The sequence below is a fragment of the Zosterops lateralis genome (genome assembly GCF_965231275.1).
Source record: "Zosterops lateralis genome assembly, chromosome: 1".
NCBI classification, from domain to species: domain Eukaryota; kingdom Metazoa; phylum Chordata; class Aves; order Passeriformes; family Zosteropidae; genus Zosterops; species Zosterops lateralis.
Window position 1 is genome coordinate 129,872,389 of NC_139762.1, and position 21,287 is coordinate 129,893,675.

Genomic DNA, 21,287 nt, shown 5'->3' on the forward strand with positions numbered 1-21,287 from the left:
TAATTTATTGTGCTTTCCTTGAATACTCCAGCATAATCTATTCAAAAGCAGCTATCTGAAATATTTCCCTGCTGGGTAAAATAACATCATACTGAGACTGCAATACAGGAATCACTCCACTACTAGTCCAGGGAAGGAATCATACATCTGTTTTCCCAGTCTCTGCAACTTTATCACCCCAGTGAATCACCTAGCAAAGGAGATTACTTATTTTTCCACATCTAACTAGTTAAGACTCAGCAAATGAACCTCACAGTACCAGCCAAATTAATAAAAAATAACAGGACAATCAAAATTGTTCAGTGTGTTTTACTGTTCATGAAGCAGAAAAGAGGGTATCCAGTCACAGTAGTACCTGGATCCACACAGAAGGAAGGAAATGCTCTGAATATAGTTCATACAAAGAGAGGTTTTTCCTTGCAAAATCCTAGCAGAACATTTAAAGGGGAAAGTCTGGAGTGAGGAAGACCAAGTTAGGTAGCACTTAAACAAACTGTATATATATAAATCCATGAGGCCCCATGGATTGCACCCACAAATATAGAGAGCTGATGTTATTTTAAGGCCACACTCAACATGTCATTCCTATCTTTGAGAAGGGCAAGAAATAAGATGTAGGGAACTACAGACCAGTCAGCCTCACATCAAGCTCTGGCAAGTGGACAGGAGGAAAATCCTGAATATTATATCTACACAAGGTGACTCAGAATAGTTAGCATGGATACACAAAGGAGAAATTGCACAATGAACATGATGCCCTTCCAGGACAAAACTGCTGGCTTGGTAGATGAGGATATCACAGTGGATTTGTTTCCCTTTTACATTAATAAGGCAGTTGACAGTCTCCATAAAGGTCTCAGCGAAGCTGATGAAGTATAGGCTGGATGAGCAGGCAGTGAGGTGGATTGAAAATCAACTAAACAATCAAGCCCAGAGGATTCTGAGTGACATCTAGTTGGCAGATGGTAGCTAGTGGTGATCCCTAAAAGTCCATACCTGGTCCAAAACTTATGAATCTCCATTAATAACCTGCATGCTTGGACAGAGTGTAGCCTCAGATGATGGGAAGGTTGGAAGGAGTGGCTGTGTACTCAATGATTGTGTGAGAAGGCAGGCAGGCCTTATGAAGTTCAACAAGTCCTGCATCTGGGGAAGACTAACCCCCGTGCACTAAGACAGGCCAGAGATACCCAGCTGTAAAGGAGTTGCCAGGAAATGGGGCAGCAAAACCTCATGTTGGCAAAGACCAACGGCCTGATGGGCTGCACATCAAGAGTGTTGCCAGCAGGAGGAGGGATGTGATTATTCCCCTCTAGTCAGCATTACAGAACCCAGACCTGGATTATTTCTTCATTCCTATGCTTTCCAGTATGAGAGGGATGTGAACGTGCTGGAGAGTGCAACAAAGGGCGACAAAGATGATTAAAGGACTGGAATATCCACTATCCCTATTAGGAGAGGCTGAGAGAGCTTTAACTGTTCAGTCTGGAGAAAAAAAGATTATTTTCTTCTCCAAAAGGGGAGGAAGGGATTCATCAGTGGACAGAAATACGTGATGGGAGGGAACAAAGAAGACAGAGGCAGGCTCTTTCCAGTGGTGCTCACCAAGAGAACAAGACTCAATAGAAACAAACTGAAATATATGAAATTCCATCTGAACACAAGAATGCAATTTTTTTTTTTTTTTAAATTAATACAGTGAGGGTAGTCAAACACTGGAAGAGGCTGTGAAGTGTCCATATAGGGACACATTCCAAACCTGTCTATGCATGGGCCTGGACAACCTGCTGCAGCTGACCCTGCTTAAAAAGGCACTTTGGACTAGAGTTCAAAATAATGTTTCTGAAACTAGATGTGTGATTCAGAGTATGAAAGGAGACCAGAGATACAAGTTGAAAGGTTTTTAAAAATCAAGGGAGAAAGGTTCTAGTTATGTAGACTAGAAGAAAAAAAGAACCTAAAGACAGAAAATAAGTCTTTTTCAGCTCAAATTAGTATGAAAGAGAATGAAATGTACAGCACAATACTATGCTGGTAGTGCAGAGAGTGTCAGAAGATACATTAGTAGTTACTTTAAGGATGCTCCTACCTATTGTCTGGCCAATTTGTCTCTACCTAACTACTAAGTGCAAGCTCATCGGGATCTTCATCTTTTAGTGGTGCCCTTATATAAAAGAAGAGCACACCCAGTCTTCAACTAGGCTAACAGGCATTTCCACCATTAAAATAATTACAATATAAATTACTTAAATGCTACAGATGAAAAAGAATAAGAGAAAGAGTACAAAAGAATCTCTCAGATGACAGAGTGATTACAGTCTGACTGATTACTGTCTACAGCAATCAGATAACAGAAAGAGGAGCAGAGGGCATAAAAATAGGATAAACAAAGGTAGAACACTGCTTCTTCTCTAGTGTGGCAAAGTTTTCCAAAATACCAGTTGAAAATACAGACAAAAGGATACAGAGAGCTCACAGGAGTCATGGTTATGTGAAATGAGGAATGAAAACAATAACTTGAGGCTATTGACCACTTAATTGCTAGAGAACTGCTCTATATGGAGAGTATCTACCAGTTTCCTAACCACCATTTGATTTTCCTTCAGGGAATGTAGGAAATCTTGAAATCATAAAAAGGTTCTGATGACACGAGAATAGACTGAAAAGCCCCAGGGTAACAAACAAACATGCTGCAGAGTTATGTCTGATACATTTAACAGCACTGGAATAAAGTTTGTTGTGACAGCTGTGGAGTAGGATGGCTGGAAGGCTAGGTGAACTTGCAAAATGAGTAGGAGATTTCTGCCTAAAAATAAAGTCATAGAGTTCTTCCATCACTTATAAAGATAGGGAGGAGGGGTGGATGGGGCAGTGGGGGAAATACAAGCTTTATGATCTTAAAGAGTGAAGCAGAAAAGCAGACATTCCTCAAAGACTGCTTTTTCAGAATTGTCATAATTCCTCATCTGGGAGAACATTTAATCAGTTGGAAAATCTTGGGTTTGGAAACACACAAAGTTGAAGCTATCATTTGCATTACAGAGCCCTTAAAATTAGCCTTCTGACATGCAAAACTAAGGTAAAGATGAGTACAACACAACATGGATATAAGGCTTTGGACAATCTTATTACTCAGACCAAAAAGTCTGAAACACCAAAGGAAACATCTGGGCTGTTTTACCACCTTCAGAAGAACTATTTTGATTTTCTACAACTGAAGATACGTACTGAAATCCTTGAAAAGATAAGTGTGACCTGTGACCATATGGGCTCTAGTAGTGATATTGACTTATGCAGACAGAATAGGAAGTGAGAAGTTTTAAGAATTCTAAAGATTAAGACTGAGAAAGTCCAAACGTTCCAAGAGACACTGCAGCCATAGCTCCCCATCTGACAGAAGTTCATACCCTATTTATAGTCAGTATGGGGGAAGTACTGCAGCTTAACATAAAAAGGGAGCAGGAAAAGGAGCCACTCTTCCCTCTTCACCTCCAAGCCTCAGAATAGTAACAGACTACCTTGATATATATTCTTACTCCGTAGCTGCTGCTAAAATGGATGGCAATAATCCTGAAGAATCACACCATAATCCATGTGCAGAATACTGTACCAGCAAAGCCATAGAAATGGTCAGCCAGTTACTTCTCCAAGAAGCAGTGTGCTCCAGACAAAAATTAAGAATAACAAAAAAGCCCACAAGCATGGAACAATGCCTCAGCCACACAGCAGTTGACATTATTTTTGTTAATAAGCATGGAAAATACAGTTCTCAAAACGGAGTACATTATCTTTTCAGAGGCAAAAGATATGAATTCAGTGGGATCTATAGATGAGAACTGAAGAGAACAGAAGTACCTAACGAATGGAAGGCAGTTAGGAAACAATTACACCAAAATACAGTGTTGTTCATATTACATTAAATGCCAAAATATATAGCTAAAGCCAGCTGCTGGTGTTGAAAGACAAATGGGGGTGGGGGGAGGTGGTGATTTTGGACAATTAAATCAACACATACAAGAATAGGGCTACAATTATACTGCCTGGTATTTTATGCTCAACTTCGTTCAATCCACAAGGATTGCCCTAGTGTAAAAAGCTGTGTCTTGTACCGTTCCACAAAATTCATAAATTACTGAGACACAAACTCTTCACAATTGCATATTTTTGTGTCAGCCTTTCCTACAGGTGAAAAGCACTCCCTTTTTAAGGAAGAAACATAACCACAGAAATCTTCTCTCACAATCTCTTCTGTACTTATGCCTAAACATCTTTCACCCCAAAATTCTAAACTAAGTTTCTTTTTGAAAACATGTTCAACAAGACATCTTACATCTCGTACTAAGCTAAATCATTCCCACAAATCGGGATGTTAAATATTTTCCTTCTGAGTTTTAATTGAAAGACTAGCAGATTGCACCCAGCCAAATGATGAATCCTATCACCCTACCAGGAGGATGCCTATGACAGAAGGTGTGAGCCATAAGCAAATGATCAATCCACTCCTCTGGATAGCAAAACTGCTGAAAGTGATGGACACACATTGTAACAGGAGCAAATCAAGTTTTGTTAGTGACAGTGAGTACAGGGCTGTTACTGTCAAAGGTTGGTCTGCCACTCCTGTGAAAGCCAAAAGGAATCCAAAAGGTCACGGGTACTTCCTGACATACCTCCAAGCAGTGTTCCAGCAGAAGGCTCTTCAGTCCTACAGAACACCTGTGTGCTCTGTGGTGCTCTAGATTCTGGCCAGAAAATGTAAATACATGGAGTTTCTCCTTCCAACAATTAAATCTCAGTTTTAAAGGCAACTACACATTACACTACTAAGGGTGAGGACATTTACCAAAATGAACCATCAAATTAAGCAACCTTAGTTACTAATTATGCAATACGTAACAGTAGTGCAACAGACCAACTTTTCTAATGAATTTTAACAAAAAATTGCACCAGATATCTGCAGCTACATATATATATTATATACCACCCCAGAATTAGAAACTTGTAAGTTAAATTCTTAGCATTTTCATATGTGACAAGAAAAATATGCTTCCTCAACCACACATCTACAAAGCACTTGTTTTTCATATGGAACAAAATTTTTCAGGTTCATAAAAAAGTTATGCACATTAAACAACTTAAATAAAAAGATTTTAAAAGGGCAATACCAACATTTTCAAAAGTATCCAACCATTTTAGCTACTTCATACATCTACAGTCCCCAGTGTACAAACCATCAGTAGCACCGTAATTCTAAATTAAGTCAATAATCATTCAGCAATGCTGAATATAAGATATTTAAGAATATTAATGAACAAAATTTCCAGATTAAAATAACTGTAACTTTTTAAAGTATCTTTTTCAACTGTCATGTTTTTTCACACAGCCTTTCTCTACAGTCACAAGAAAAGGTAAGTTCCTTATACTGTTACAGTAAAAAACAATCAAGTGGTTTTGTGAAGCTGAGAAGTCTGGTCAACATATTGCTAGATTTGTTAAGAACTTTTATTTTAGTCTTTCCCCTCTTTATTTGGGATACACCCACCAAATCTTCCCTTTCCAAAGCAACAAAGGATGAATTTGTAAACGCAACTATAAAAAAAAAAAAAAAAAAAAAAAAAAAAAAAAAAAAAAAAAAAAAAAAAAAAAAAAAAAAAAACACAACCACGCAGGATCAAGAATTGCTCATTACAATTGACAGAAAAAATATCTTTATGATGCACACATTTCTTTATTTATATAAAGAGTGGAAAAAGATATTAATTTCGACGAGACATATTATGAAGTATGTCATTTATGATTTCATCATGTTCACTAGAGCATAATACTGGTACTCAAATATCACACTGTATTCCAACATGTCAACATCAGAAACAAGTTGCTACAGTCCATTGGCAATGTACAATTGAGGCCACCATCCAACTGCAGAATGCACTGAAATGTGAAAAAAAAGGGCAAAACCCCCCCACAACCAGCTTAAAAAGCTTGATTGTAAAAGACTGCTAGCAAGATAAATACACTTTACTTAAAGAGCTTGAGAGAAACCTGGGTTTTGGCCAATTTTGAGAAATAAATTAGCAAAACCAGACCTCCTTCTGATGTGGAAGAAAGCTCCAGCACTCCAGCATCACTTTTTGATCAAAGCTACTCCCCAGTCCAGCACACATTTGATCGTGAAGTACTGCACTTACCATGCATAAGGCAGTTTGGATTCTGTATTTAACTTCTAATTACTTTTTATTGCCATTTAAAAGACAAAAAATATCAAACCATTTTGCCATTGCAGGATAAAAAAGTCAGCTAGGACAACAGACATATATCAGTATTAATTTATTTTTATTTTTTTTTTTAGCAATGTACAACACATCCCTGTTATCATCAGAGTCCCCTTGTGCTACTCACTGCACAGACACACTGAGAGAAACATGCCTTACAACTACAGACAAAATGAACCAACAACTGGAAGAGGAGGGACCCAGAAGTGACACCTCCAAGTGCTTCAGTTGCCACATGAAAGACATTAGCATAACCACTCAGTCTTTTTCTTCTGACACTACCAAAAGCAGACAATAAAAAGCTTGTTGCACTGAAGCAGATGGTCACGTTACAAAACGTCAACTGGCAATCAAAGTGAAAAACAAAAAAACCCAACCAAACAAAAAACAAACCACCAACAAAAATCACAAACAACTCCCTCCCCCAGAATATACCATAGAGTAAACACACTAATTATATAGAGAGGACAGTGACAGAATGTGATCAACCCTCTCTCTGCAAATGTTAAGACATCTCCCCGACTTTGCACTGACATGATTCTGACACCACACCTGAACAATAATATTCAGAGATTAGATTATGCCAAGGAAGTATGGGAGGAAACCAAACAGACAAGAGCTTCCTCCTAGATCTCAAATACTTCTGCACAGTTCAGATTGCATAAGGCAAAGCAAACACACAGGTGCCAGCTCCCAAACTCCAAAGTTTTTACCCGCCTTTGAGAAAACCAACTCATTAGTACTGAAAAGAATACACCAGGTTCAGATAAGTGACTGCACCTGAGCTCAGGAAGCACACAGGGACTTCAACCAAACAGAGCCCAGAGGGCCCACAGCTTCACTTCCATACCCCCATTGCTCCTCCTATCTTTCTGTTATTCTCAGTGACAGCCACAAACTCCTCCTGGTTTGCTGGACAAGTTACGCCTGGTACACAACAAAAAGTAAAACTATTTCAACACTCTTTAAATTGATATCTATCTACAGTGCTACCAAAATGAGCAGAGACCTCAGGGAATTAAGACATCTCTGGCTTTGATTCTGCCTCCAAAATAACCTTCTGCAAGCACAAGCTTTGGGAATGTGGCCTTAAACTGTTTCTAGTCATAAGATCAACCATTGAGGAGAAAAAAGCTTGAAGAAAAAAAGCACTAGGAGCACTCTACTTTGATTTAACTATAAATGTTGGTTTTCAAACCCACACAAATGCTCAGTCATAACTACATAAAATTCAGAGGGCTTTATCCACAGCACGAGTAAAGCAACTAGCAAACATTTGGGATTCTGGTGTTACTAGTGCGAGTTAAAAATGGAGCCTCTGCATTCTTCAGTAAATCCAGATGTTGCAAATGTCAGCCTCTTGATTAATTAAAAGCAATTCCAAGTTAAAATGGAATCGGTATTGGAGGATCACTAACACTTGGTTTTGATTTCATCACATACATCAGCTTGCAAGCAGAGGCAATTGAAGAAAGTAGAGTTCACATGAAGTTACTAAAGCTCCTTCATTCAAAAGCATTTTTGACTTCTTCACAAAGTGCTGATCCTTTCAGGCTGATGATTTCCCCACATGTGACTACACTTACGTTTTGGTTCTGCTCCCCTATGACAATTTCCCAGTTATTCCCTGAAACAGATCTGATGGCAACAATAACCCTACAGCCCTTAATCCATTTTTACCAACAAATCTTTCTTGTTGAGCACAAAGTACTTAGATATGAACACCTGGAGAGCAGGCAAGGTCAGCAAGAAGTCTACATTTCTCAAGTTTACTATCCTATTCAATTCCTAGATTAAGGGCTTTTTTTTACAGTAGTTACCCTTTGCTTTCAGAGGAGTAGCTGAAAGCTGCTACCCACAATTGCAGGGATGATTGCAGCAAACAGCCTAGTTGTTACTATACCACAGCTAAAAATGTTTTCCAGGGAAAATAGTTGACTTTCATCCTTCCTTCCTATCCACTTGTCTGTAGGGACAGGTGATGTAAGACAGCACGTTTCATTTTGATCATTTTGGGAGGTAACATTAGATAGGTGCCTACTCCAATTTTTATTTATCCAGTACAGATCTGTTTTTCTTATTTAGAGTTCACATACTGATAAGCTCCCAACAGTTATTTGTATATAACATTCTTCAAAGGGACTTTCCTATGCTCCCATTCCTGTCTGCAGCTGCTCAATTGCTCTTGTTCTGGATTTTCAGGAAAGTCACTACAGAATCATGAATGGTTTGGGTTGGAAGACAGGTTCAAAGTCACTCAGTCCAACCCCCCTGCAACAAGCAGGGTCAGCTTCTACTAGATCAGGTTGCTCAGAGCCCAACCCAACCTGATCCTGACTGTCTCCAGAGATGGGGCATCTACCACCACTCTGGACAACCTGTTCAGTTTCATCATCCTCAGTATAAATACTTTCTCCTTTATTTCTAGTCAAACTCTACTCTCTTTTAGTTTAAAACCATTACCCCTTGTCCTATCACAAGATGCCCTGCTAAAAAGTCTCTCTCCATATTTCTTCTGTATCTCTTTCATTGCCAGATTTGCTTGAACAGTCCAAACCAAAGAGCCTGGTACAATCCATCTATGTTGGACACATTGCATTTGGCCGTGCCAGGTCTTCTAACAACTGTAGAGTACACCAGAGAGCACTGCAAAGCAAAATGTATCTGCTGACTTGGGTGGCACTGGTTGCTGGAGACAAGCACATCTGCCCTCATTCAGTTACTCTCTAAAGGGCAGCCACAGAGACATTCCTGCTCCCTACAACTCTTTCTGCAAAGTTTCTCTTCAGATAGAAGACCTAAGTCCAAAATGAAGCACAAATCACAAACTCTAGCTGCTGGAGCAATCTATATTAAAAGCAGTGTATGTGTATTTTACCAGCCTGGACTGAGTGGGACACAGATTTGGATCAGTTGTGGCTTAACTACATCTAGACCCCAGCTTCGGTTGTTCTGCCCTTCAAATTGATATTCACTTACACCAGAACCTTGTCCATCTGATCAGCAGCTGAGAAACAATCCATAAATAGCAATTTTGCTTTGTAGAGATTAAAAATGAGCATTAGTACTGGGAGGTTACTGCCAAAGAGAAAATGAAGATGTACCACTCAGTGGAAGATTGGACTGCAGAAGTCCCTGCACTCTGAGGAACAGACAGCTCTGCTCTTTCACTGCCATCTGGATAGAATGGCTGACCAAAGGCCACTTGGGTGGCTGGGATGGAAAACTCTGCACCAGCTGCAGATAAAATGGACAAGGGCAGTAACTCAGAGCCTGCATAGAATTTTCCAAGCCTATTCCTGAGACTTTTTTCAACTGAAAACCCTCTAGAGATTCCTAACTCAATGGCTATTTCAAGACAACCAAACTGAACAAGTAATTAAAACCAAGTTGACTTTGTTTTCCTTCTTGGGTATCTCACAGTGCATTGCTGAGGCAGAAATTGTCTGCTCTGTGTATTTTTCAGCAGCACAGAACAGATTACCTGAGATTACTAATGCACTTGTCTGCTTTACCTAGTTGTCATAAGAGAAAATATTAATAGCCTACTGCAGTATATAGAATCATTCTTAGATTGATCATATAATCAAGCTCAAAGAAATCAGTAGCTTACAATTCTTTCTGCTTCCAAAGCGATAAAGATTTTCATTAAACTAAAACTCCAAGAAGTGTTTCATAGTCTGCCACAAAAGAAGACTTGTGTTTTGTACAGGAGAACATGACCAGAGGGAGAACCAGCAGATCAGCCTTGTGATTCAGAACAGTATAAACCAACAGAATCTGAAACACTAATCTCAAAACGTGTGCAGAGTAGAAGGGGAAACAATTTAAGATAAATCAAATTTATGTTCTGGTCTGCAAGTGTTACAGATAAAATAGTGGATGCTTTCCCAATCAAGCCTATTATCTCAGATCATATTTTAACACCTCAAAAAAGAACGTATCTTTCTCAAATTACTATTGGCACATGCATAATATTATGTAACTTTTTAATCCTTTTTGTGGGGCTACTTAAACCACAAAATCCCTTTGGACTCACTTGCCTTAGGTAAATTCATAGTCTGAATATGTGGGGTCACAAATCAGGTTTGGGCAAATCCTGAGCCTGTAGAAACTCTCACTGTTGTACTGAATGCAAGATAGTCACTCAGGCAAGTTTAAAATAATCTTAATCCATAACTCCTATGATGCAAGGAATGTCTATGATAGGTGATCTGAGATTAACCTCGTCTTAGTATAATATAATGATCATTGATTTAAAATCTATCTTAGAGAATTGACATAAATTTGACTGATACATTTTCTTTTTTAAAACAGCATTAGTATTCTCTCAAAGTCAGGTTGTAAGACCACAGGTCTTTTGCCATACCTCTGACTGCAGTGTGTAGTACAATAAAACACTTTGCCAAAATACATAAATTCTTAGAGCTTTGTTTTAATCTACATGTCTATTCATTAGATACTTCTATCAAGTCTCTCTTGGCAGCAACAGCACCAAAGGGATTTCTACATTTTTCTCTCATCCACAGTGGAGAAAATTCACAGAAGAGACCTATGTTAATTAGACCTAAAGGGTCTGAAAAAAATATTACTATTATAAATACCAGTACAGAAAAAAAAAAGAATCCAAATGAGCCAGGTGTATGAATATTCTCCAATAAGTAAAAAACAGATAGGTAGATGGATAAATAAGTAAATTAAAAGCAAAATTCCCACCATTGGTCCATTCTATCTCAAAATCAGAAATCAAATCTCTTGTAAGATGAAGGTATTCAAAACATCATTCTCTAAAACTACAGGCTAACAAGGTTAATATTTTTCTCAAGCTCACACACAATTTTTCCTTGTACTGTAAAACTGAAACAAAAAAGAGCAAAGCATTCTTCAAAGATTTTGGCAAAAATACTGACTTAACTGAGTAATTGGCATTTAAGAGATTACAAATCTGAGCTAAAACTTCACTACCGCCATCACAGTGAAAATGTAAGTGATTTGGGGTCAATTGAAGAAAGAACTTACGTTTATTTCACTACTTTGAGATTATTTCAGACTTTTGGTAACAAAAAAGTGAAAGATTACTGCAATGCAGTTTTTTACAGATATTTCCTGTCGAGACAGAACAAAAAGAACTGTAGAGCTTCAAGATTGTAATCGTTTTGTACATTTCTACCCACAAAGTACTTCTTTAGGCAAAAAATTTCACCCCTGCAGCTGCTACCTCTTAGATGTACTGCCACCCTTCATCTTCATCCTCCCACAATTGGAAAGAAAGGAAGAGATGACAAGACAAAGTTTTCAATCTTAAAACAAAAGAAGTTTTATACACTATAGCAGGAATAGATAAAAGAATCCCATGCGCATTATGAATTTCTGCAATTACATTAACAGTAAGATATTATAAGTTGTTTCCTTTCTCAAATCGGCACTAAAGACACACAGGCATTTGCAAAACTGTGTTATAATATAAATATGAATTTATATGAAATATTTATATTTTGCTAACAGATGTCTCCCAACAGGGGTCAATGACAGGTTGTTCTTCCCCAGCCCAGATTTGCAATCTGTTCTTATCTCATTCAGTATCTTACTGTTTTGCTATTCAAAAGAATTATATGTATTTTAAACATGAAGACACAAGATCAGGTAAGACAAAGGCTTTGTATAAATCTCTAAAGCTATGGCAGCTTTGATCCAAATTTATCTGCACAGACTTCATCTGAAAGACCGAAGTTTGGGTAAAGTAAAACTGCTAACAAGGGACAATAAATAGATGCTACTCAAGATAGGGTAGATATGTCTAAGGGAATTAGACAAAATTTATAGAGAAACAAGAGACATGAGAATTCTCATGCACATGGTAGGCTTTGTAGGGTTTCTTTGTGGAAATAAGGGTTTGAGATTTTATTAAAAATAATAACAGAAGGAGCAGCAGCAGACACGACTGGAAGGCGATTTTAAGGTAAGCATGAGAAAGACTTCTAATAATAGCTTTCATCCCTGCAGAAAATTAACCAGAACAAAATCAAGGCCAGCTTTTGTCACCCTATCTTATGAATTTTCACCAGCTAAAATAGGGAGATACATTACAGATAGATGAAGATACAGGCAGTTATTCCATTTCCAAACAGGGAGTCTGTTCTACAGCCATCCCAAGTACTGCTTTGTAAGAAAAAACGCTTGTGAATTCCCCTTTAATCAACAGATTGTAACACTCCTACAACAGCTCTAGAGAACTATCTCCAGAAACAGTAAAAACTAATCTAATTTAGAGCAAAACTAAGCCAGAGCAACTAATCTAGAGCAAAAACAACAGACAGGCAAAATTATTAAAATTAAGGTTCACTTAACAAGACCTTAGGATTTTAGGTGCCTTTGTGTATGGCACTGTCTGAGGAAGCACTTTTGGTGCTCATGCAGCATTTAGGAAAGTCAGGTCCTCAAAATATTGCAGTTTGGAGGAAAAAACAAGTAATTAATGTGCAAAGAGAATTCTTGTGCCTGTATCTTGAATTCTTGTTCTTTAGTAGTTTTGAGCACACTTATAACTTGGCAGATATAACCACTACATTCAAAAGGTTTCTTTGCATTTAATGCTTCCTTAGTCAAATCTGATTCAGCCCACAGAAATGAATATATTTTTCATATTTCTGTATTTTTAAATATTTTTAATATATTATTTTCACAATATTTACATATTTTTTAGCTTTTGGTCAGTGACTGCTGTCAACTTTGCTGACTTCAGGATCATGGCAAAGAATCATGCCTTGTCTAACACTGACCATGCACGCCCCAAGCACTGTGTGACTACCAACTTCGAATCCATATTTGTTTTTAAATTAAGATGAACAAGAGGGTAAGCTAGGATTTTATTTCACAGAATCACAAAATCAATTAGGCTGGAAAAGACCTCTGAGTCTTTTTGATTTGAGTCCAATCTCTGACCCAACACCACCACATCAACTAGACCCTGGCACAAAGTGCCGCGTCCAGTCTTTCCTTAAACACCTCTGGGGACGGTGACTCTATCACTTCCTGGGCAGTTCATTCCAGTGTCTAATCACTCTTTCTATAAAATTCTTCCAAACGTCCAACTTAAAACTCCCCTGACACAATTCAGGCTTGTGTCACTTGGCCTGTGACTTGCTACCTGGGAAAAGAGACCAACCTCCACCTGGCTACAATGATAAAGTCCCCATGAGCCTCCTTTTCTCCAGGGTAAACAACCCCAGCTCCCTCAGCTGCTCCTCACAGGACTTGAGCTCCAACAAGCTCCAACTTCACCAGCTCTGTTGCCCTTCTCTGGACACGCTCCAGCCCCTCACTGTCCTTCTTGTACTGAGAGGCCCAGAACTGGATGCAGCACTTGATATGCACCACAACCACTGCCGAGTCCAGGGGGACAATCCCCGCCCTGCTCCTGCTGGCCACACTACTCCTGACACAGGCCAGGATGCCTTTGGCCTTCTGGGCCACCTGGGCTCACTGCTGGCTCATGTTTAGCCAGCTGTCGACAAACACCTCCAGGTCCTTTTCCGCTGCCTCACGGGATGGAATGTCCATGCTCCTGAAGTAGGACCACGCTGGTGTGAGGCACCGCTCCAGCAAAGCGCCAACAGCGGGTACAGCGAGGCGGTGCCGTGCCCAGGGCCCGGCTGGGAGCTCCGGCCCACCCTGCGGCCCAGCGGGAGAGGGCCCCACTGCGGGACGGGAGAGGAAAGCACACACTGCACGGCCCTAAAGCAAGACAAGGAGCCGGGGCTGAGCTCAGCAGGGCGCCGGGAATGGCAGCAAGGTGCCTCTCTTCCGGAGCCGAAGCCTCCCGGAAAAAGCGCTACAACCCGGCAGGGCAGCGCCGGCAGCGCGGGGAGCTGCCCCGTGCGGAGGAGGGGGAGGAGGAAAAGGAGGAAGATGAGGCCTCTGTGGGCAGAGCAAACACGCACCTTCCCCGGGCAGATCGGGCGGCGGCGCCGGCACAGCCCTGACCGCCGGGCCGGCTGGACGGGGGAAGGAGGAGCCGGCCCGGGGTAGGAGGGGCCGGGACCCGCCACAGCCGCGGCCGTGGAGCTTCGAACCCGCCCCGGGGCCAAGGGGGCCTGGCCCGGCTGCTGCCCCCAGCCCCGGGGCCTGAAAAACATCCTCCGCCGCCAGTGGGTCTTCCAGGGCACTGAGACCTTCTGTAAAAGGGGCTGCGAGGCTGGTGAGGCATTGGAGCAAGCTGCCTCCTAAAGAATTTATGGATGCCCCGTCCCTGGAAATATTCTACGCCAGCTGGGATTGGGGCTCTGGGCAGCATGATCTACTGGAAGGTGTCCTTGCCCATAGCAGGAGATTGGGGACAGTTTTTAAGGATTCTTCCAACCCAGACCATTCTGTGATGCTGTCGTGGTTCTATGATTGCACTTTTATAGGGAATGTGTGATAGCAATGCAAAGGCCCACGGGAAATGGATGAAGCATGAGGAGCCTTCCCTGCTGGCTGCATCCTTCTGACTGTTTCAGAGCATGGCAGTTCTTGTTTGTGTCCTTCATGGATATTTTCCAGCTGTCTAAGAGCCTTTCCTGCCTTCACTCTCCTGGGAGCTGAGGCAGGACCACTGCTTCTAGATGGTGACTGCCTGCAGAAGTAACATTACACTTATTTAAATAAAGGTGTGTTTACAAAAGTACTTAGGTAAATGAGTGCAATTTCTTCTGTAGATAAGATCTTGAAATACAAACACGGGTCTTAATCTGCAAACACTTGAATTAAAGCTCTCATTTTATTCTGTTTAAGTCAATGGGACTACCCAGGTGCTTAGAGGTAAGGGGGTTTAGGATCAAAGCCCTTGGTGCATTTCCAAAAAGCTGCTCTAGCAGGAAGACATTGAAGAATTTCCCTCTAATACTCAACACCAAATTCCAATATTCATGAACTTTCTGCCTCAGTGAAATAGCTGTTATACTAATGAGCTTCATGGGTGTGTATCTTGAGGAGGGGTTTGAAACACATTATTATAAGATAATGGCTGTTCCTGCCAACCTGACTCCTCCACCTCTGTATTTGAGGTGACTCATCTATATTTTTTCATTTCTGTTTTTTAGTACAATATCTGAACAGTATATTTTTGCAGCTGGGACTGTGTCCTCTGCGATACAGATCAGGGAGCATGCTGGTGGGATGAAACAACATATTTCTCAAACTGCCACAAGAGTCCTGTTCCATTGAGGGTAACAAAACAGCTGCTTCAACAGAAATGTTACACAAGGAAAAGGCTGCCAGAGATTTTCTTGTCTGGCTCCTCCTTCGCTGCACATTCTGTATATTCTCTACATATAGCATCCTATAAGCTGAAAGCATCCATCTAGTACTGGATCTCTGGAAAGAGAATATACAGTGATGAAGAAAATATTCTATCCTCGAAGTTTGGCTGTTACACCCATAACGCCTTGAACTTAACTACAAATGTATAGCCTTCCTTCTCACTTAAAGCAAGAGAGAGCATAGGACGTGTCTTCAAGAACAAGCTCATGTAAAACTGAACTTGCAGTATATAAATTTAGGATTTTGGTTTATTCATGAGAATGATTTCATGTGCTCCCTTTACAATTAAATCCCTTCACCCAACTGGTTTCCCATTATTTTTTCCTTAATTAGCTTCCTTTGTTAATCCTTCTATACCAAGAAGTTGAAAGGAGAGTCAGGCCATCTTTTTTCTCCTTCATCAAATAGTGAAAAGGACGGAGATATCTCGGTGTAGCTGTCATTAATCCCCGGTCAGAGGGTAGAGAACTCACTGCTTTAGTCTCCTGCTGTCCTTGCCAGAGGAGTGATAAAATCAAGTTAAAGAGACATAACAAAACCTAGAGCTCCACCCCTCTTTAGCCAGCAACATGCACAAATCTGTTTACAGGTTTGAAGCACATCAATACCCATTTAGCCTCGGGAAAGGTATTTCCCTTATACTCATCTCTTACGTGATTTTATCTATTTTGCATTATTCACTAAATACATAGATTTGTTTACAACCTCAGGACTTTCGGATTGTTTGGTTTTCCCTACTCAGGACTGTAATTGTAAATCTGGGAGAGTTTGGAGCTGAGGAGTCTTGTGTTCGGTTTTACAAACTTTATAGGCTGCTATGCTGGGCAAAATCCCAGCCCCACCATCCAGAAATCATCTTTGTCATGCATCTTGAATACTCTTGAACTCGTAAAGACCATCAGGTGCTTGAAGGTCTCTGTATGGAGGCATCTTTACAAGACTGCTGTGATTATACTGGTAGAAACAGTGTCAGAGTCGAGAACGTCCGATTAAAGAAAGGGATTGGATATACATAAATGTAAAAAATAATCAGAATTATCTGATTGTAACTTTATGCTTCAAGGAATAAGCTGGTATCTAACTCCTGGAAAGGGGAATTCAACCTAAAATGAGGACATATGATACTACTTACTGTTGGATTTTTTTCACCTGCTATTATACAGCATCTGAAGCAACTAGTGGAGTGTGCTGTTAGGCACAAAACACTGCCTGAGGGGCTCCTGAATTTCTTCTGATGGACAATTGCTTGGTACAAGATTTCTCCCTGCAAAGAAGGGGGAGGAACATGATGCTACTTTGCTGTGCTTGGTTTTCCACTCCATTTAGACTGCATGGCTTTTGGAGCAAAAACTGCTTTGGTTGTCCTCCAGGCTTTATTGAAGTCTCTAAAATGTGACTGTATTAAAATAATAAGAAGAAATCACAAGCATATTCACATACTAATTATTATGCAAAGTAGGGAGGAGGAGGGAAGAAAGTATGAGATTCCTTTGAAAAGCTGCCAGCACAGGTCCAGATACAAAAGGTGTTTGAAGTGGGAGCACATTGTACCAGACTGAAGAATTACCAATATACCAGTTACCCTTGCTTAGGAGCATGCTCTCAATTTTCATTCTATGACATTTATTTACTTTAGCATAGCATTTTTAATTTTTTGACTTGGTCTCCCAGAAGTCTCCTCTAGGTTTACACTGGATTTTAGGACCACTACAAGATGTTTTCTTAATTTAATTTTTTTTCTCTGATGCTTTGCACTGTAGGCAGGTAAAAATGGACTGCTAATTAATGCAAACTTCAGCTTTTATTGCTTTTTTTTTTCTTTTTCAGTTAAAGGAGCTGAAAAAAATTACTTGTAAGTTTCAAAGAATAGTTTTTTCTTCAGTTGTTTGTAGAAGGAATTATTTAAGCTTGACCCTGACTTATATGTCTCCATTTACGCAGCCTAGCAGCAAATAAATATATCCCAGTAATGCATACAATGGGCAAAAAAAAGCAGGGACATTGTGAAAGAAAAACAACAAGTACCTCAAAACATGTATTTTTCCACACAGGTCTGTTTGCTTTTCTGCTGCTGTGTCAGAGACTTGTTTATTTCAGGAATCAAGTTGGGATCATCAGGCGAGAACTGAACATCCGCCAGCAGTGGGTTGGTAGGGGGCACTTGCTTGGGATGCATCGTAGCTGCAGCCTGGCCAATGCAATGCAGCTTTGCAGTCAGAAGTCAGCATTAGTTGCCTCAAGTTTCTATGCATTGCTGATATACACCAACAAAAGTTGATACGAGCCAACAAAATGAGCCCTCTCCTGCCAAAGTGAAGTCTCCTCTCTGAATAACGCCAGCCAAGAGAGCCGGCAGCAAAATGCCACTGTATACGTGCTCCTGGCAACTGCAAGCCCTTCTGCTGTCACAGCCTCCTGCAGCGAGGGCACACAGCATCTCAGAAAAGCCATGATGAACACACATGCTCCAGGGACATAAAAATGTCCACAACTCATGACCCCACAGAAGTTCTGGCAGCAAAACTTGCTGCTAAAGACAGTCTGGCAGGGTGGTTTCTCCTGCAGACTACTACGTGTTTTCTTAGAGGGGCAATGGGTTTGCCATACCACAGACAGGGTTTTTGTAAGAATTGGTGGAACATGTTCCCACTTCAATCTCCTTATAAACTGTTTGACTTGTGCTGCCATGAAGGGAAAACAGAGCATGGGCATCTGATGTAAAACCAGACATGCAAAGAACCCTCCCTGTTCATTCATAAGGATTTTCAGTTTTGAGGTAGCAGTAAGTCCAGCAATATACATGGGTCTGCCTTCCACTTGTGTGTTTACAAAGCAAAGGTATTTGAATGTCTGACATCAATTATCATATATTTGCATTAAAAATACATTAAATACTGCTCAAAAGAGCTTTCCTTACAATGAAGCAATTAAGTTATAGTTTCTCTCAAGAACTCTCCTCCCTAGAGCCAGGTACCTTCATTCTTCTCAGTATTTTAATGAGGATAAAACTAACTCAAAATCCAAATTCGACTTATTCCACCCATATTTGTCCCAGACAAGTTTAAATCCATGGACAGTTTTAAAAATGCAGATAAAATACATCCTTTATTTCTGGACTTGGCCTGAATAGAACTGTACTGAACAGCCTCTCATGCACATCACTGGAAGTGTTCAGGCCAGGTTGGATGGGGCTCTGAGTAACTTGGTTTAGTGGAAGGATTCCCTGCCCAGGGCAGGGGGGTTGGAACTAAATAGTCTTTAAGGTTTTGGGTCTTTTCTAACCCAAACCATCCTTTGATTCTGTGAACACATTACAGTGTCCATACAGCATGTGAACATAAAACCTCTATCTAACAGGCAGATGGGAGGCTGAGTGGAAGTGTGACTTCTCTCAGTAAGCTTCAGCCAGTCATTTTACAGGGAAGGGGAGTGTTCTTGGAGTGGCAGATACTAGACAGATAGACAGAACTGAGTGCTAAAACAGCTTGTTATCATCTGAACAGGCCCAAAAGTGCAGGGTGCTTTATTTTGTGACAGGTTTTGAGCACAGACACAACCCAATGTGTGGGTTCATGCTTTGAGATCCAGCTTCACCAGTATCTCATTCTAGGTTTAACTACAAGATTCTGAACAGGCTGCTCAAGTCATGCATTAATCATTTAAACTTTAAAAAAATGTGACTCTGCAAGACAGTTAATGTGTTACTTCCAAAACTAAATAAATTTTTGGAGTCCTGATCCTCTACATTATATATTTAGAAGGTGGTGTGACTCCTACTCAAATCTGCAAAGTCTGCCTGATCATGGTTTGAAAGTTTTGATAAACATGCTAAAAAGTAAAAAGTTTATAAATGAGAGATTGTCTAAAAGACCATATTGCTCCTTTAAGAACAGGTATAGCATTTCTTAGAGGAGTCAGAGCTGAACAAATCTATGGAATTTCAGAATCTGCATTAAAAGTCCCATTAGGAGAGGCTAAAGTAAAATTCTGCTTGGCTTTTAGTAGCTGAAAGTGTGTTATAAAAAGCGCAGACTGGAAGAGAAAAATTTATGATTTCTATTGCTAGAGCTGTTACAAAAATCAAACCATGAACTGTGAGAAGTCACATGGCTGGGCACCTGTAACCAATTTTTGAGATGATAAAAGAAAAGTTTAGACACTTTGACAGCTCTTCTGTGGTATAATTTTTTTTTTTTTTTTTCTTTTATAAAACCACTTAGAAGCTGAAAAAGTGGAAACCTTGTACTCTTCCTACTTATGGGAAAAAAGACAGGTTGCTGGTTCTAAAGTATTAACAGACATTGTCATTGGAATCACTCAATTCAGTGACTAGCAGAGATGTGCCTGCATAATAAATAAGTTACAATAATTGCACGTGCTTTATAGTCAAAATAGTTTTGCTAATCTTTGTTCTGATGGGCCTAATATATTTTACTTTATAAGAAGTGCTAATTTCATGCATTCATAATGAATTCTCAATTTACATTGAAAAGCAAGTTGAAACAAATAAAAGCTATAAACTGAATTATCTGCTAAATATTTCTTTACCATTTTAACATAACAGAATAGAAAAACTAAAATATAAAAAAAAAATTGAAGTTAAGCTTTGTAATGGTGTAAGTATGAAAATAGTCTGTACTACTGCAGAGGAAAATTTAGCATAAAGATCAAATAAATAATGAGTTAACAAGCCATCTTGTTTACTAGCCAATACAAATTAATTTTCTTTAGGAAAATATCTGAGCAAATCCAAAACAGGTGAAAGCAGATGATTTAAAGACAAGTTTCTAGCTGCTGCTTTGATTGTTGTCAATAATTTAAGCTCACAGTGACTGTCAGGGAAGGTTTTCCTGCAGGATGAAGCTCAGATCATGAAGATTCAGTAGAACAGCTCCTGACGTCTTGCCTCACCAGCATGGAAGTGGCACAGCCACCAGCCTGGCAGTGAGGCAATACAGCAAGGCAGGGTCCTTCATTCAGGCTTTTTGGTCTGAGCAGGAATGAGCCACTCCCTCTGCCATCTGAGACTTTTCCCAAGTCAGCATTAACTCATATGGCACTGTGGGCTGGTCCAGAAGGAAGCACATGCTCTGCTTCTCTTGCTTTCACAAGAGACTCTTGTGTTAGCTCTGTGGTATTGAAAATTATAGGGATGAATGATGAAAACTGAACTTTGGGCTGTTATACATTCTTTCAGTACCATTTAGTTGTGATGGTTGTTGACTTCTCCCTGCTGCTATACTTAGAAAGGGGAGCAGGAAGGAGATGAGTGTTAGTATTATAGGTTACAACACAAAAACATCAAAAAGAAAGTCTGTTCTCATTTCTCTTTGGTATCCTTTGGGGATAGAAAAAGCTCCTATTCCACCACAGGAACTTAGGAAAATGGGTACCAAACTTTGTTTACACTCTAGGACTGCATATGGCCATACAAGGTGGGTGGGTAACTAGGACACAGAGCTTTTTCCTCCACTGAGCTTAGTTTCCCACCACTAGATAAACTTCAAGTAGGTTGCCTGGCGGAATTATTGTTCCTTATACGTCAGTACTTGGCTTGAACATAGAAAAATATCAGAAGCTTCCTCTGCATTCATCAAATAAAAATCCATGGGAAAAAAACATGCATATTGCCCCAGAAGAAATCTAAATTAATTAAAGTCACCCCCTACAGAGAACTTGGGCTCTGTTTATTTTCAACAAACTATTACAGGTTTTGCA

At 40.0% G+C, this 21,287-nt stretch overlaps 1 protein-coding gene across 1 annotated transcript in view; it reads right to left on the reverse strand.

The window, feature by feature from the left end:
* CPQ (carboxypeptidase Q) overlaps window positions 1-14,278 on the reverse strand; it is a 167,495-nt gene extending 153,217 nt beyond the window's left edge. The window contains exon 1 of the mRNA XM_083876832.1: window positions 14,210-14,278. The gene's annotated coding sequence lies outside the window, so the exon portion shown is untranslated. The remainder of the gene's footprint in view (window positions 1-14,209) is intronic.
* Window positions 14,279-21,287: the final 7,009 nt, after the last annotated feature.